The sequence below is a fragment of the Rana temporaria genome, chromosome 10 (assembly GCF_905171775.1).
Source record: "Rana temporaria chromosome 10, aRanTem1.1, whole genome shotgun sequence".
Lineage (NCBI taxonomy): Eukaryota > Metazoa > Chordata > Amphibia > Anura > Ranidae > Rana > Rana temporaria.
Window position 1 is genome coordinate 22,080,404 of NC_053498.1, and position 18,098 is coordinate 22,098,501.

The 18,098-nt window shown below is 44.3% G+C and overlaps 1 protein-coding gene across 1 annotated transcript in view; it reads right to left on the reverse strand.

Moving 5' to 3' along the window:
- Positions 1-18,098, reverse strand: part of LOC120916420 — a 57,785-nt gene that overhangs the window by 20,457 nt on the left and 19,230 nt on the right. The window lies entirely within an intron of this gene.

Consider the following 18,098-nt stretch of genomic DNA (forward strand, 5'->3'; position numbering starts at 1 on the left):
TCTCTAAGCCAGTGTTTCTCAATTCCAGTCCTCAGGCCCCCCCCAACAGGTCAGGTTTTCAGGATTTCCATTATTTTGCACAGGTGATTTGATCAGTTTCACTGCCTTAGTAATCACCACAGCCTTTTCATCTGAGGGAAATCCTGAAAACCTGACCTGTTGGGGGGGCCTGAGGACTGGAATTGAGAAACACTGCTCTAAGCCCAGGTTCACACTGAGCTACAGGAACGAAGCCTTGCGAGTTCAGCTGAACTGGCACAATTTCACTCCCGCATGTTACACCATCACTTTATGCGATCTAAAAAAACGACGTTTTGAAAAACGTCAATTTAATTGACCGTGTGTGGGAGAAAACGTCGTTTTATGTCTTCTGAAGCATGCTTCAATTTTATGTGTCGTTTTTGCCCAACGTCGTTTTTTGTGTCCTAAACATTGACCGTGTGTAGGTAAAAACGTCGTTTTAAGCCCGCGCATGCTCAGAAGCAAGTTAGGAGACGGCAGCGCTCATTCTGGTAAAACTACTGTTCAGAATGGATTAAGCACATTCGTTAGGTCGTTTTCAGCTTATATAGAAGAAAAGAATGCGCTTCTTTACACCCTGCTTTTAAATGCTACTCAAAAATGGTCGTTTGTTGCGGCTGATCTTGTTACATAGTTATGACAATCTTTTAACTTGATTATTTCTTGTTAGATAATGTTTAGTTTTGTGTTGTGTTATTTAGGTGTATCTTCCATCTTGAAAATGTTAAATATATATATTGGCAACCATTTTGTTTGTGCGTTTTTATTTTGGCCCAAACTTTTGGTGAAATCTCTATTTTGGGTTGATTTTGGAGTGTGTGAAGTGGCTGCAACAACATAATTTGTTTTTTTAAGTTACCCACAAGCATGTGTTTTTACCTTGTTAATGTTTCATAAAAGTTTTGTAAAATGGGTCTGCCCACTCACTAATGATCTCTCAAATAGCTTAAAAATACACATGGTCAAATTTGTATGATAAATCAAAAGTGCATTTATTCTGCCAAAAAATGAATAAATAAAATGGTGGCAAACAAAAAACACAACTTAATAAAAACAAAGATGCCAAGGAAGGCAGCACTTGAGAGCGTGCTTGAACTTAGTAAAACAAGGGTCCCCCAAGCCACCAATCCAGGCTGTGAGTCAACTAAAAATTCCATCAGGGGCACCGTGTTATTTTTTTGGCTTTCTCTTCCCAGCAGCCTTCCCTGCAGTCTTCCCTGCAGTCTTCCCTGTAGCCCGAGTCCTTGGGGGCTGGGTTCCTGGAGGCGATGTAGTGCCAGGAGCCAGAGCAGCCTCATGAAGAGGAGGAGCATGAGCAGGAGCAGGAGGAGCAGCAAGGACAGGAGGAGCAATCCGCACAATGTCGGTGTCGTCATCGAGCTGCCCCAGGGATGCCATGCTTATGGCTTTGAAGATGAGGAGTTCGCAGCGCACACGCTGGCTCTGCTCCAGATTATGGAGCTTGGCTGCAATGAGCGCTGCGAACCCCTCTACTTCACTGGGTGGCTCTTGGATGGCCGCAGTAGCTTGGCGAAGCAGGGCCTGGGTCTCCTCCTCCATTTGTCGCAGACTCCTGACCCTTTTTGCGGAGTGGAGGGATCCGGGAGATGGTATCCCGCCGGCGTGCCTCCTGGGTCCCACTGGGGCCTGCCACCTCCTGGCTCCCAGTGGGTTCTGCCACCTCCTGCCTTGCAGTTGGCCCTGGCTCCCCCTGGCTCCCTGCGGGCCCTGGCTCCCCCCTGGCTTGGCTCTGCCTGTGTATAAAAAAAAGGTACATAGTTTATTTTTGTTTGTCATTAATCACACACATTTTTCAAATCATGAGAGATGCAAATTGAATGTCAATATATATTACACACAGGGTCGCCATCCCTAATTATGTGGCCCCTTACAAACCTTCAGACATGGTCCCCCTGGAGTTGTGGGGGTTGTTGCAGGCTGAATTTGGGAATTACGGGGCCTTTACCCCAAAAAGCAAACTAGTCTATTTGGTGTCAACTAGATTTTACCCAAAAGGGTGTTTGACATCTGGGACCCCTTGCAGGTGTATTGCGTTCCCCCCCCCCCCCCCTACTGGCCTACCCAAAAATGACACACACTCATTCCGACCCCTTCATTTTTCTATTTTGTCCCTATCCTGTTTTGCCACTACTGTCTATTGATATTATCTTAACAAATGTTATATTCCCTTTGAATTTAGAACACTAGTAACATCAATTTGCCATCATTATTATACTTGTCATATACTAAATTCATATAAAAATGACATACCTGGCTCCATGGGTCACAATTGGGGTCCTCCAGGAACTCTTGCTCTTCCTCCGAGCTTGCCTGCTCTTGTCTGCAGGGAAGACTGGAGGATTGGCTGCTGGGAAGCTGGGAGCTACCTCTTGGGGGAAGGGTAGACAGGGATGCCCTGGTCTCAATATGGTCGTCCAGGAACTGCAGCTGACTGTAGTACCACAGGGTAGGTTTGTAGATGGAGTCAGCTGCAGCCCCAGACCTCATTGAGGCCAGGACTTGGACCCGTTGGGCCCTGTAGGTGCCCCTGATGGAATTAATTTTGTTCTTAACTGTGTCTCTTGTGGCGTGGGGGACCCTTGTTTTAACAAATTCCAGCATGCTCTCCTTTGCTTTTTCCCTGGCATCTTTGTTTTTAGTAATTGTCTTTTTTGTTTGCCACAGAACAGGATGTTCTTTCCATTTTTGAATGAATTCAGACATGAAGTCCGCATCCTTGAAGGGATCCATTATTTCTGCGAATGAAACATATAATCAAAAACATAATGTCAGTCAAGCCACTACTACTAAAGCATTATCACCATATCTAGCCCACAAACTCATTCCCTGTTCACTATAATAAAGTAAAAAATTAAGTTACGTACCGTTGTTTGAAATGATCGTTACTTCCGCCTTCTTCAACTGACTCTGCACGCCGCTTTCAAACACGTCCGATCCCTTTTTACACTACGCACCTGTGACGCTCCGCACGACACCCCGCCCCTGACGTTCGGAATCGTCCTTTCCACGCCCCTTCTCTGTCGTTTTGTGAGGGAGAATGATGATGGACGAGATGAACGAGAATGTGGCTTCTAGCTCAAGCCAGGAGGCAGGCCAGGCCCAACCAGGCAGAAGAATCAGGTGCAGAGCCTCCAACATGTCCTTCCAGGAAATGGTGGAGATGGTCATAATTTTTAGGAGGGAGCATGGCCCGTACAGGCATCCGAATAAAGTCAAGGCCGCAATAATGCAGAAGGTGATCAGGAGGCTCCATCAAAAGTTTGGGAAACGCAGGAGCAGAGAGCAACTGCGAAAAAGGTGGTCAGACCTCAAAAAAAGAGAGCCCCAGCAACTAGCAAAAATCAAAAGGGTGATTAGAAGAAGAAGAAGAAGTAAGTAATTGTCATGTGTATTAATTGTTTGGGTGTGTTCTTTGTGCCATGTGGTTTTTCTTTCAGGTTGACCAGAATAGTTTTTTTGATTGTTGACCCAAGATTTTGTCGTCGGAGTCGTCGTTCATTCGTTGACTTTTAATAAGAAAAGCCTTTTTTTGTGAGAAATGGCATCATGCCTAGTTCGCATGGGCAAAGGGGAGTTGAATCACTGTATCAGACAAAAAGAGCGTTATTTGATTATTTCGGGTCGAACGAACAACGACTCCTAGGACCAATTATTCGACCCACAAACATGAAAGTTGTGACATCTTTTTGGTTTGAGGTGACATCAATTGTGGTATTGATGTAGATGTGTTTATAACTAGATTTCTAAAATAATTAATACCTTAATAATATCCATAAAAAGGATCGTTTGCTCAGCAGTTCTTTACACATGTGTACTCAGTAGCACAATTATTTGTCACAATCCCAACCTATGTCGGGTGTCACACAGAGGTGAGCTGATCCATAGTGTTGAGCAGAATACGCCATATTCGATTTCGCGATATATCTCGAATATATAGTCGAATATTCGAGATATATTCGCTAAATTCGAATATTCGTGATATTTTATCGAAATGAAATGATTGCGAATTTTCGCTATTGCGAATTCGAAAATAATTGCGAAATTTCGATAACTGCGGTAGGAGCACGCTGATTGGCTCAGAATATTCTTGATATTTTTTCGAAATTTTGCAAAATGCGAATGCGATATTTACTGCGCAATTTCGACAAATGCTGTAGGAGCACTCTTATTGGCTCAGAATATTTGTGATATTTTATCGAAATTTCGCAAAATGCGAATGTGATATTGATTGCGAAATTTCGACAACAGCGCTAGGAGCACTCTGATTGGCTCAGAATATTCGTGATATTTTACAATACAAAATATTTGCGAATATTCGGCAAATGCGGAAGGAGCACTCTGATTGGCTCAGAATATTCTTGATATTTTACAATACAAAATAATTGCGAATATTCGGCAAATGCGGAAGGAGCACTCTGATTGGCTCAGAATATTCTTGATATTTTACAATACAAAATAATTGCGAATATTCGGCAAATGTGGAAGGAGCACTCTGATTGGCTCAGAATATTCTTGATATTTTACAATACAAAATAATTGCGAATATTCGGCAAATGCGGAAGGAGCACTCTGATTGGCTCAGAATATTCTTGATATTTTACAATACAAAATAATTGCGAATATTCGGCAAATGAGGAAGGAGCACTCTGATTGGCTCAGAATATTCTTGATATTTTACAATAGAAAATAAAAAGTGTTTTGCATTGGTGGTGATTCTTTACTCTATCCATCTGTCACAGCCGTTTGTCAATCAAACACCTTGAAGATTGAACACGTTCATGCTGCATGCTTTGGACTTTTTTTCACTTCACATATCAAAGACATTTTTATGAAAGATTATTTTTCTATTATTGGGACTATATTTCTTTATATATTTGTTTCACTGTGTATTTCACAAGTTATTTGCGCTTGCTTATTTTATAATTTGCCCACATGTCTTGTCACTAGACATATTTTTTATTCTTGTAGAGCGACTCCATTTTCTGTCTTGTATTAATTCCTGCCAAACAGGAAGTGAGAGAAAAACTATGCAAATTAAGGGAGTCCAGTAACCCCCTCCCCTCCCAGAACTAGTGTGTGTGTGTGCCCTGAAAATTCCTGGGCGGGTGATACAAAAACAGGGTGTTGGTTTGACAGGAAGGGGTGGGTCATTTTTCTATTAGGAGGTGCAGAAATGTAGTCAGGCCTAGGGCAGCACAAAACCTAAATATACTACTGCATATTAGGGCTTATTTAGACCGGATCCGATGTACAGCATGTTTTTATATTGTGGGAGGAAACCCACGCAGGCACAGGGAGAACATGCAAACTCCATGCAGATGCTGTCACGGGCGGGATTCGAACCAACGACTCTTTTGCTGCTAGGTCAAAGTGCTATACACTACACCACTGTGCTGAACGAACATGATTGCAGCTGAAAGCATGAGATCTTTTTTTTTTCCAATACCATGCTTTCCAGCCTTATTGACCCCGCCTCTCTCCATAAAGAGGACCTGTCACACACTAGTCCTATTAAAAGGGATGTTTACATTCATTGTAATAGGAAGAAAAGTGATCCGAAATCAAAAAAAGTGACAAAAAAGTGAAAGAAGAAAAATATGAGCTAAAAAACACAAAAAAATAAACGGCCCTGTCCCTAGAAGCTCGCACTCAGAAGCGAATATGCATGTAAGTCCCCACATATGTAAACACCATTCAAACTACACATGTGAGGTATTGACGCATGCGTTAGAGCGAGAGCAATAATTCTAGCCCTAGACCTCCTCTGTAACTCTGAACTGGTCACCTGTAAAACAAAAAAAAACAAGCATTGCCTATGGATATTTTTATGTCCCGAAGTTTGGCGCCATTCCATGATTGTGTGACAAGTCGGTATCTATTTACTCTGTGTAACATCATCTTTCACATTATCCATAAAAATTGGGCTAACTTTACTGTTTGGTTATTTTTAAATTCATGGACCGTGGTGTTTTTTTTGGGCAAAAAAAAAAGGCGTTAGAATAATTATTGCGCAAATGCCGTTGGAAATCAAATAAAAAATGTCCGCCACTTTATTCCCTAGGGTGTCTGCTAAAAAATTATATATAATGTTTGGGGGTCCTGAGTAATTTCCCAGGAACAAAATATAATTTTTACATGAAGGAGAGAAGTGCCAGAATAGGCGCGGTATGGAAGTGGTTAAAGTGAAATAATAAAAGTGAAATATTCCTTTAAATTTCATACAGGGGGAGGGGGTTTACACGCATGTTTCCCGTGCTGTACAAGATGTCATTTCTGAAGTGAAAAAAAAGTAAGTTTAAAGTACTCATGGCTATAAAGAATACAGTCATTGCTCATTAAAACAAAAAAAAAAATGTATGGGGGTCCCCCCAAATTAAATTACCAGGCCCTTCAGGTCTGGAATGGATATTAAGGGGAACCCCGCTGTAAAAAACAAAAAAAAATGGCGTGGGGTCCCCCCAAATATCCATACCAGGCCCTTCAGGTCTGGTGTGGATTTTAAGGGGAACTCCACCCCAAATTTAAAAAAAAAATGGCGTGGAGTTCCCCTAAAAATCCACACCAGACCCTTATCCGAGCACGTTAACCTGGCCGGCCGCAGAAAAGAGGGGGGACAGAGTGCGGCCCCCCCCTCTCCTGAACCGTACCAGGTCACATGCCCTCAACATGGGGAGGATGTCCCCATGTTGATGGGGACAAGGGCCTCATCCCCACAACCCTTGCCCGGTGGTTGTGGGGGTCTGTGGGCGGGGGGCTTATCAGAATCTGGAAGACCCCTTTAACAAAGGGGACCCCCAGATCCTGGCCCCCCCCCTGTGTGAAATGGTAATGGGGTAAGTGACAAAAGTGTGAAAAATGACAGTAGCCGGTTTTTGACAATTCCTTTAATAAAATCTTCTTTCCGCGGTTCCTTCTTCTTCTTTCATTCGGGTTTCTTCCTCTGCTTCTTTCTTGTGTCTTCTCGTCCACATCTTGCCGTCTTGCCGTCTTCTCCCATCTTCTTCTCTGTCCGTCGACCTTTTCGTCCCGCATCTTCTTCATCTTCTGGGCGCTGCGCTTGAAATTGTAGATCCCGCCGTGTTCCCGCTCCTGGGACCCGCCCCCCTCTGACGCCACAGGTTAACTCATATGAAAGTCCGCGTGTGGCATATGTGCGTCAGAGGGGGGCGGGGTCACATGAGTGTGACACGGCGGGAACTTCAATTGGAAGCTGCAGCGGCTTTTTCTTCTCCGGACGTCGCGCTTGAAATCGAATTCCCCCGCCGTGTGACGCTCTGTGACCCCGCCCCCCTCTGACGCACATGACCTTCTAAGGAGTTTACTTGTGGCGTCAGAGGGGGGCGGGTCCCAGGAGCGGAACATGGCGGCCAATTCAAATTCAAGCGCTGGGTCCGGGGAAGAAAAAGATGTGGACGAGAAGGCTGGCGGACGGACGGAGAAGAAGATGGGAGAAGACAGCGGGCAAGATGTGGACGAGAAGGCTGAAGGACGGACGGAGAAGATAGAAGAACACGTCGGACTCGGGCAAGATGTGGACGAGAAGACCCAAGAAAGAAGCAGCGGAAGAAACCCGAATGGAAGAAGAAAAGAAGATTTTAATAAAAGATTTGTCAAAAACCGGCTACTGTCATTTTTAACACTTTTGACATTTTTTTGGGGTGAAATGGTAGAGGTACAATGTACCCAATTACCAATTCACATAGGGGGGGGCAGGATCTGGGGGTCCCCTTTGTTAAATGGGGTCTTCCAGATTCTGATAAGCCCCCCACCCGCAGACCCCCACAACCACCGGGCAAGGGTTGTGGGGATGAGGCCCTTGTCCCCATCAACATGGGGACATCCTCCCCATGTTGAGGGCATGTGGCCTGGTGCGGTTCAGGAGAGGGGGGGCGCACTCTGTCCCCCCTCTTTTCTGCGGCCGGCCAGGTCAACGTGCTCGGATAAGGGTCTGGTGTGGATTTTTAGGGGGACTCCGCACGTGGTAATTTAATTTGGGGGAACCCCTAAACATTTTTTTTTTGTTTTATGAATTAATCCTGTCAGAATTGTCAGAGCCGACAATTCATTATAGCCGCGTGTGAATTTTAAATGGCTTTTTTTCCTTCTGAATGTCACTTTGCGCTATTTCACATGCTGACATTACACCCCCCCTAGGTACGAAATTTAAAGGAATATTTCACTTTTATTGTTTCACTTTAAGAATTATTAATTTCACTGCTCCCGAAAAATAGGCCGTTTTTAAAAAAAAAAAAAAACATTGATACATGTCCCCTGGGGCAGGACTGAGGTCCCCAAACACTTTTTAGGACAAAACTTGCAGATTAGCCTTTAATAATAACACTTTTGATTTCTCCCGTAGACTTCTATAGGGAGTTCGGCGCGGCTTTACATATTACTTTCAATGCGCCGGCTGCTACGCTGGTTCATGCGCCCAATTAAGGCTTCACCCGGAGTACTAATTAATGCATGAACCAGCGCAGCGCACAGAGCATAGTAAATCAGCCCCTAAATCAGCCCCTTAGTGTAGTTGTGCAGACAAAGCTCCAATAATGGTAACCCTAGCCTCTCACCTTAAACAAGGCTATGATAAGCCTGTAATGATACCAAAGCCCAGCAGATTCCACTGCAGATCTGTGTCTCCAGGTCAGCCCTGTTGTTCCAATCGCCTGGCTGCAGGTCTCCCAGATTCTGACCAGATCACTCCCAGAATGGCACTCAATGAAAGCACAGTAGAATCCCCATAGTGTAGTAGGTCAACAAGATTTAATAATAAATAATAAAGCACTTACATTTAAAATCGCTTCAATCAGCATACGAGTAAAACAAAAGTAATAGCACAGATCTCAGATGTCTCCGCTCTTGGCCGCGAGCGGAGATGACGTCACCGACGGCTCTCCTCCTTCCTGACGCGTTGCGTGGCTGATTCGACGCCACTTAGTCATAGGATCCTATGACTAAGTGGCGTTGAATCATCTCCGCTCGCGTCCTAGAGCTGAGACATCTGAGATCTGTGCTATTACTTTTGTTTTACTCGTATGCTGATTGAAGCGATTTTAAATGTAAGTGCTTTATTATTTATTATTAAATCGTTTTGACCTACTACACTATTAAGGAGTTTTTCACACTTTATTTATTGTGAATTATTTTTGATGACCGAAAAATCTTTTTTAGTCATTCATTTTGGATTTCATTATCTTCACGGTGTCCATCCCTCCCATTATGATTGTTGATGTATGGTGGGACATAAGGAATTAGGAGTGGAACACATTTACTTGGATACATTGGTTAGGCATTTACATTTATGTGCTTATACGTTTATAATTTTTGATTATTTATTTTATCTATACTAGCAAGCGCCATTACACCTTTTACATTTGATCTTCGGTGTGTGAGCACCTTTAGTAGTGGCTGCTGCTCTTTTAATACTAATTTTAATTTTACTTGCTTTTATATTTTATTATTTAGTTTCAGTGCCCTTGGTTAGAGTGGTTTTGCGCATTAGTTTCCCCCTTTTTAGTATCTCCAGATACGCCGTTGTCCGAGCCGTCGTATCTATGCGCCTGATTCTTAGGCCCCATACACACGAGAGGATTTATCCGCGGATACGGTCCAGCGGACCGTTTCCGCGGATAAATCCTCTGGAGGATTTCAGCAGATTTCTATGCGATGGCGTGTACACACCATCGCATTGAAATCCGCGCCGAAATCCTCTGGCGATGACGTGTCGCGCCGTCGCCGCGATTATGACGCGGCGACGGGCGCGACGCTGTCATATAAGGAATTCCACGCATGCGTCAAATCATTACGACGCGTGCGGGGAATCCCTTTGGACGGATGGATCCGGTGAGTCTGTACAGACGAGCGGATCCATCCGTGGGATCCGATTCCAGCAGATGGATTTGTTGTGCAGCACAGCAAATATCCGATCTGCTGGAATCCATCCCAGAGGAGATTTCTCCGCGGAAACAGATCCGCTGGCGTGTACACACCATAGGATCTATCCGCAGAAACCCATTTGCTGGGATTTATCTGCGGATGGATTCTATCGTGTGTATGGGGCCTTAGAATCAGTTACGCATAGATTTGTATTAGATCCAACCGGCGTAAGTCTCTTACGCCGTCGCATCTTAACTGCATATTTACGCTGGCCGCTAGGGGCCTGTACGCTGATTTACGCCTAGAAATATGTAAATCAGCTAGATACGCAAATTCACGAACGTACGCCCGGCCGACGCAGTACAGATACGCCGTTTACGTTAGGCTTTTTCCGGCGTAAAGTTACCCCTGCTATATGAGGCGTACATGCGGCGTACCAATGTTAAGTATTGACGTCGTTCCCGCGTCGAATTTTGAAAATTTTACGTCGTTTGCGTAAGTCGTCCGTGAATGGGGCTGGACGTAATTTACGTTCACGTCGAAACCAATACGTCCTTGCGGCATACTTTGGAGCAATGCACACTGGGATATGTCCACGGACGGTGCATGCGCCGTTCGTAAAAAGCGTCATTTACGCGGGGTCACATAACATTTACATAACACACGCCCACATCTTCCACATTTGAATTAGGCGGGCTTACGCTGGCCTATTTACGCTACGCCGCCGCAACTTATGGAGCAAGTGCTTTGAGAATACTGCACTTGCCCGTCTAAGTTGCGGAGGCGTAACGTCAATAGGATACGTTACGCCCGCACAAAGATACGTCGCTGTACGTGAATCTGGGCCTAAATATGTAGTTTCTTTACCTTTTAATTCTGATATACACTATATTGCCAAAAGTATTGTGACGCCTGCCTTTACAAACTCGCTCATCCATGTCTTTGGGCACCTTGCTTTGTGCACTGGTGCGCAGTCACGTTGGAACAGGAAGGGAATGAGGGGCAGGGGCGAGTCCTTTAGGGGTTGTGGTGGTCCATAAGTCCTGGATGATACCTACAGAGGGGTTGAACCTCTTGTCGCACACCGAATAGGGCAGCCTGCTGAAGAGTAGAAGGACTCTAAGTGTAAAGAAAAGGAGAGAGGAGCAGAGCCGATCTGAGTGTAGCAGTAAAACAATCAGCTTTTAATGACAGGTAATGCACTTACTAGAAGACCAAGCAATGGTTGACAGTCCAGTGGGGAGCAGAGGTCCGTGATATCAGCTGGGAAGCACAGTGTCATCACGCCCGATGGCTTCCGGGGTCTCGGGCTGGATGGTGGAGGCACAGGAGGAAGCTGTCACTGGTCTTCTGGTGTTTCACAGGCCTAATGAAGGAGCATGCTCCAAATGCGTGCATCGACACAAGAAATATATAATGTTTAGGGTCATTTTCTAGCAAAAAAATACTTAATCTTACTTGTAAACAACAAACGTAAAAAAATAAATTATAAAACGAATTTTGTTTTTACTTTTTTTTTGCTTTGCTACATGTTTCCCAGAGCATTTTCCAACCCCCCATAATATTTGTTCTATGTTATTTGTGCCGTTTTATTTGTTCCAAAATAGATTCATTTATAAATTATACAGAGCTTTTTAAATCCTCCAAAAATCTTCTGTGCCTTCTTTTTTTTAGTTTTCTTGCTGATTTGAATCACATACAGTAAGCCCAATAGTTGACAAAAGAGACAAAAAAATAAATAAAATAAAATAAGGAATATATTATCACAAATTGTAAAATAAAAATTGTAATAATACTTTTTATCTGGTAAATTATAAACAAAAAGTACCATATTTTCCGCCGTATAAGACGACTTTTTAACCCATGAAATTGTTCTTAAAAGTCAGGGGTCGTCTTATACGCCGGTAACCTAACATGCAGACCATGGCCGTCCATTTTTCAAAAGCCGCGCCTCCTCCTTCTGCTGTTCCGTGATAGACGGAACACTCGGCTTCCCAGCAGAGCCTCTGTTCAGTGTTCTGCCTATCACGGATGCCCTCTCATCCTCGGTCTCGGACGAGAGGGCATCCGTGATAGGCGGCACACTGAACACAGTGTCTTCTGGGAAGCTGAGTGTTCAGCCTATCACGGAACAGCATGAGTAGGAGGTGCGTCTTTTGAAAAATGGATGGCCGCAGTCTGACAGATTCTGCATGTCTGGGATAAGGTAAGGGATCGTCGAGACATGCAATGGCACAGTGGGGTATGCAGTGACACAGTGAGGCATGTAATGGTGCACAGTGAGGCATGTAATGGTGGCACAGTCTGGCATTTAATGGTGGCACAGTCTGGTATTTAATGGTGGCACAGTCTGGCATGTAATGGCACAGTGAGGCATGTAATGGTGCACAGTGAGGCATGTAATGGTGCACAGTGAGGCATGTAATGGTGCACAGTGAGGTATATAATGGCACAGGGAGTCATGTAATGGCACAGGGAGGCATGTAATGGTGGCACAGTGAGACATGCAATGGCACAGTGAGACATGTAATGGTGGCACAGTGAGGCATGTAATAGTGGCACAGTCTGGCATGTAATGGTGGCACAATCTGGCATGTAATGGTTTCACAGTCTGGCATGTAATGGTGGCACAGTCTGGCATGTAATGGTGGCACAGTCTGGCATGTAATGGTGGCACAGTGAGGCATGTAATGGCACAGTGAGGCATGTAATGGCACAGTGAGGTGAGGGGAGGCATGACTATTAGGAAGGGGGTCATCTTATACGGCGAGTATATCCCAAAACTAGGGATAAGCCGAACACCCCCCCCCCCCGGCTCGGTTCGCACCAGAACCTTTGAACGGACCGAACGTTCGTGCGAACATTTAGAACCCCAATGACGTCTATGGGACTTGAACGTTCTAATTCAAAAGTGCTCATTTTAAAGCCTAATATGCAAGTTATTGACGTACAACGTCTTTGAGAACCCGGGTCTTGCCCCAGGGAACATGTATCAATGGAAAAAAAGTTTTAAAAACTGATTTTTTTTTTCAGGACTCCTGATAAAACGACCGTTTTTAAAACTTTTTAAAAAACATGTTCCCTCGGGCAAGACCCGGGTTCTCAAAGACGTTTTCACAGGCATACTATAGACACCCAGCAGTGTACAATATTTAAAGGAATTTTTCATTTTTTTTTTTATTTTTAATTTAAGCATCATTAAAATCACTGCTCCTGAATATTTAGGTGAAAACTACAGAGCACACGGCCAGTACACACCAAGTAGCTTTAGGTGCAAACTACAGAGGACACAGGCAATAAACCCCGTAAGAATACTGCAGCTAGCACATTCACCTGCCTGCCAGTAAATTAGGAAGAGCGGATCTAGCTAAACTATACAGTGTATAAATATATGTACAACACCTGGGATGTATATATATCCTCTACACACTGTAACATTAACTGACTAGCTTGCCTGACTGCTCTATCTACCTGCAAAAAATTACACTCTCTCTGTCCTCTCTTAACCACCGCAACACACTACACAAGGCCGACCTGCAGGCGGCTTTTTATAGTGTGGGGCGTGTACTAAACCCCCTGAGCCATAATTGGCCAAAGCCACTCTAGCTTTGGCCAATTATGACTCTCCGTTTTTTGCAAGCTGTGATTGGCCAAGCATGTGGGTCATAGTGCATGCTTGGCCAATCATCAGCCAGCGATGCCGCAGTGAATTATGGTCTGTGAAACGTAACTCGAATTTTGCGCGAACGACCCGTTTTGTTCGTATTTCGACGAACGATCGAACATACGATGTTCGAGTCGAACATACGAAGCTCATCCCTACCCAAAACCAACATTTTTGCTGAAAAATTAGGGGGTCGTCTTATATGCCGGCAAATACGGTATGTTGTTTGAATAGTGTTATGCCGAGACAAGTCGTTTTATTCATACTTTAGGTATTTATGGAATATAAAACTTTATTTCAATATCTGAAATTTGACTTGCAGATGGAAAAGCAACGAATGTGTCAGCTAAATGATGCGTTACCAGCGGTGGTTGTGACCTTGGGTTTGCAGCATTACCCGGATGCAAGGAAGTGAATAGAGATCATATGATTTGTACACCTGCAATACCAAAATAATAGAATGTGGTATATCACTATACAAGAAATGCACATCAGACCCTAAGGAATAAGAAATCTAAATAAGAGATGAAATGTAGAAAAAACACGCTTTGCATAAGAACGCTGTTAATTAAATCCATCACTGAAAAGGAAATGGTCAATGTGCTTAATAAATCTTAACAAAATCTTTGACTCCTTGTGTCATTTTTTTTTTCAAAAGTTTATGATCAGTATTGTACATTATATTACCAAAAGTATTGGGACACCTGCCTTTACACGCACATGTAGGTAGATTCACAGAGAGCGCCGCAACTTTAATGCGGCGTAGCGTATCGTATTTACGCTACGCCGCCTTATACCGCTGCCTTATACCTTATACCGCCGCCTTATACCTTATACCGCCGCCTTATACCGCTGTATTCTCAAAGTACTTGCCTCCTAACTTACGGCAGCGTAGCGTAAATGCGGCGGGCGCAAGTGCGCCTAATTCAAAATAGGCTGAGGGGGCGTGTTTTATGATAATTTTCTTTGACCTGACATGATTGACGTTTTTTTGGAACGCCTACATTTCCCAGTGTACATTGCGGCAACGTACGCCGCACGGGCCTATTGATTTCGACGTGGACGTAAATGACGTAAATCCCTATTCACGGACGACTTACGCAAACGACGTAAAATTTTCGAATTTCGAAGCCGGAACGGCGGCCAATACTTTAACATTACTATTCCTACTATTTGTTGGAATAACTTTAGGCCTGATAAAGCGTTACGTAAACAACGTATCTGTACTGCGTCGGCCGGGCGTACGTTCGTGAATAGGCGTATCTAGTGATTTAGATATTCTACGCCGACCGCAATGGAAGTGCCACCTAGCGGCCAGCCTAAATATTGCACCCTAAGATAGGACGGCGCAAGCTGTCCTATCTTAGATAGGTTTAAGTGTATCTCTGTTTGAGAATACACTTAAACTCTACCTAACTCTACCTAACTCTACCTGAATCTAGCTAATGATCTTTAATGGCATCCCAGTCTTAGTCTGTGGGGTTCAAAGTTGAGTATATTGGGAAGGCTGTCCACAAGGTTTAGGAGTGTGTCTATGGGAATGTTTGATCATTCTTCCAGAAGCGCATTTATGAGGTCAGGCACGGATGGTGGACGAGAAGGCCTGGCTCACAGTCTCTACTCTAATTCATCCTAGGAGCCGGCCGCAATAGTTGCCAGTGTATGACAGCCATCTGGATTATGGAGGACTGGCAATCATGCAGTAGAGCGGCGTACACCTGAAGGAGGATATGTGTCAAAACCATACATAAAATGGTGAGGTGTAGTGGGCAACCCGCAACCAGCGAACAGTGAGGATGCTCAGATCACGTGGGGAGGGATCCCAAGTCACCCCAGGGACACGCCCCCAGCGTCACCCTAGCGTAACTGGAATGAGGAGAGACCCATGCGTAGAGCGGCAGCCGCCACCCTTATCAACGAGAGGTCATCCTCTCCACGAGCACGCCATCAGATGAAGAAAGACGTGGGTGCAATGGCGTCAATGGCGACGTCACACACACACAGCGTCAAGCGTGGCACCGATGCGTAGCTGGACAAGCCCACCCAATCCCTTAGCACAGCACACCAGCTGGGGGGGCGGAGGGAGGGAGCCAGGAGTGCATCGCAGCCCCCGGGTATAAGGAAACAAGTAGACAACAACAGCCCACACAGCGCCACCTAGTGCAAGCAACATAAAAAGAAAAACAAATATTTAAAAATAAAATGAACATAAATAGACCATTTAAAGTAAACAGAGAAAGAAGAAAAAATGAGCAAAAATATTAAATTACCAATAAAAATCGTATATAGAATGAGCTTTCTTATATGAGTACAGAAATTTTAGGAAAACATTCATTCCCTCATATTTCCTTAGACACAATTTCATGAATGTTTTCCTAAAATTTCTGTACTCATATAAGAAAGCTCATTCTATATACGTATGCTATATACGATTTTTGTTGGTAATTTAATATTTTTGCAAATTTTTTCTTCTTTCTCTGTTTACTTTAAATGGTCTATTTATGTTCATTTTATTTTTAAATATATATTTTTTCTTTTTATGTAGCTTGCACTAGGTGGCGCTGTGTGGGCTGTTGTTGTCTACTTGTCTCCTTATGCCCGGGGGCTGTGATGGCGAGATGGCGAGAGGGCGGGGTCATAGTGGCGGCATTCGATGGCACAGTGGCGGCATTTGATGGCACAGTGGCAGCATTCGATGGCACAGTGGCAGCATTCGATGGCACAGTGGCAGCATTCGATGGCACAGTGGCAGCGTTTGATGGGCACAGTGGCAACGTTTGATGGCACAGTGTCAGAATTTGATGGCACAGTGGCAGCGTTTGATGGGCACAGTGGCATCGTTTGATGGGCACAGTGGCAGCGTTTGATGGGCACAGTGGCAACGTTTGATGCCACAGTGTCAGAATTTGATGGCACAGTGGTGGTGTTTAATGGGGACAGTGGCTGCGTTTGATGGGCACAGTGGCACCGTTTGATGAGCACAGTGTCAGAATTTGATGGCACAGTGGAGGTGTTTAATGGGGACAGTGGCTGCGTTTGATGGGCACAGTGGCAGCATTTGATTGACACACCAAAATTTGGTCATGGGTCCCCATGATCTGGAGTTATGTCTGCAGCAAAGTTTTCCTCGTCTCTTGGAGTGTGTGCACAGGTGGCAAGGCTTGGTAGGACACAATTTACTTAAGTGAATGTCAGAGACCAGCTTCAGGGCTGAGGTCTTCTGCCAGGATAACATTGAGATATTTCCTTGCAGCCTTGGCACATGAAGTGCAAGTGTACATTTCTAAAAGAACATGGTAACTTTAACCGCTTGCTGACCGTATGCATATACAATGGCATTGTGGCTCTCCTGTGCCAGATCACGTACTAGGTACGTGATCCATCACTTCAGGGTAGGGGGCGCAGGTGCCAGCTGTGCTGTGATTATACACAAAATGCTGATCAGCAGGTGCCGGCCAATGAATTACTGCCAGCAATCAATGATCGTCAGGAATTCACACAGGACAGAGCTCTGCCTATACTAACAAGGCAGATCCCTGTCCTGTCAGCAGGGAAGTAATGGATTTTCTTTCCCTGAAGCAGAGGGAAAAAAATCCATTACTGCCCTTAGTAAAAACACCACATAAAGAACACCAAAACACTGGCTAGGCACACATTTAACCCCTTGATAACCCTAGATGTTTAACCCCTTCCCAGACAGTGTCATTAGTACAGTGACATATTTTTAGCACTGATCACTGTATTAGTGTCACTGGTTCCCAAAAAGTGTCAAGAGTGTCAGTTAGTGTCCGAATGTCTGCCGCAATATAGCAGTCCCGCTATAAGTTGCTGATCTCTGCCATTCTTCAGAGAAATCCTCACTTCCTGTTCTTCTGTCTGTAACTCCACACAGTAATGCGAGGCTTTCTCCCTGGTGTGGAGTGTCGTGCTCGCCCCCTCCCTTGGACTACAGGAGAGTCAGGGCGCCCACTAACACACAGCTCCTTTCTCTATCTGCAATGTAGAGAGCGTCCTGACTCTCCTGTAGTCCAAGGGAGGGGGCGAGCATGACACTCCACACCAGGGATAAAGCCTTGCATTACTGTGTGGAGTTACAGACAGAAGAACAGGAAGTGAGGATTTCTCAGAAGAAATAAGGACATTTAAAAGCAAAATGGAAGGATGAGGTAAGTGAAGGAGGACTGCACTAAGGTAAAGGAAGCTATTTAGGAAAAAAAATGTACCTTTAATCATACTCCTGAAGAAGGAGATACAGATACACTCTGAAACGCGTCAGTGCAAGATTTCAATAAACAAATATTCAATCAATATGATGATGTTGATAACACTGTAAATATGTTTGAACATGCTATGTACAGTATGTGCATATACATGTTTTTTATGCATATCTCTTTTTATAAGAAAAATATTTAATTAACAATTTATTACTTTATATATCGTATTTGCCGGCGTATAAGACGACCCCCTAATTTTTCAGCTAAAATGTTGGTTTTGGGATATACTCACTGTATAAGAC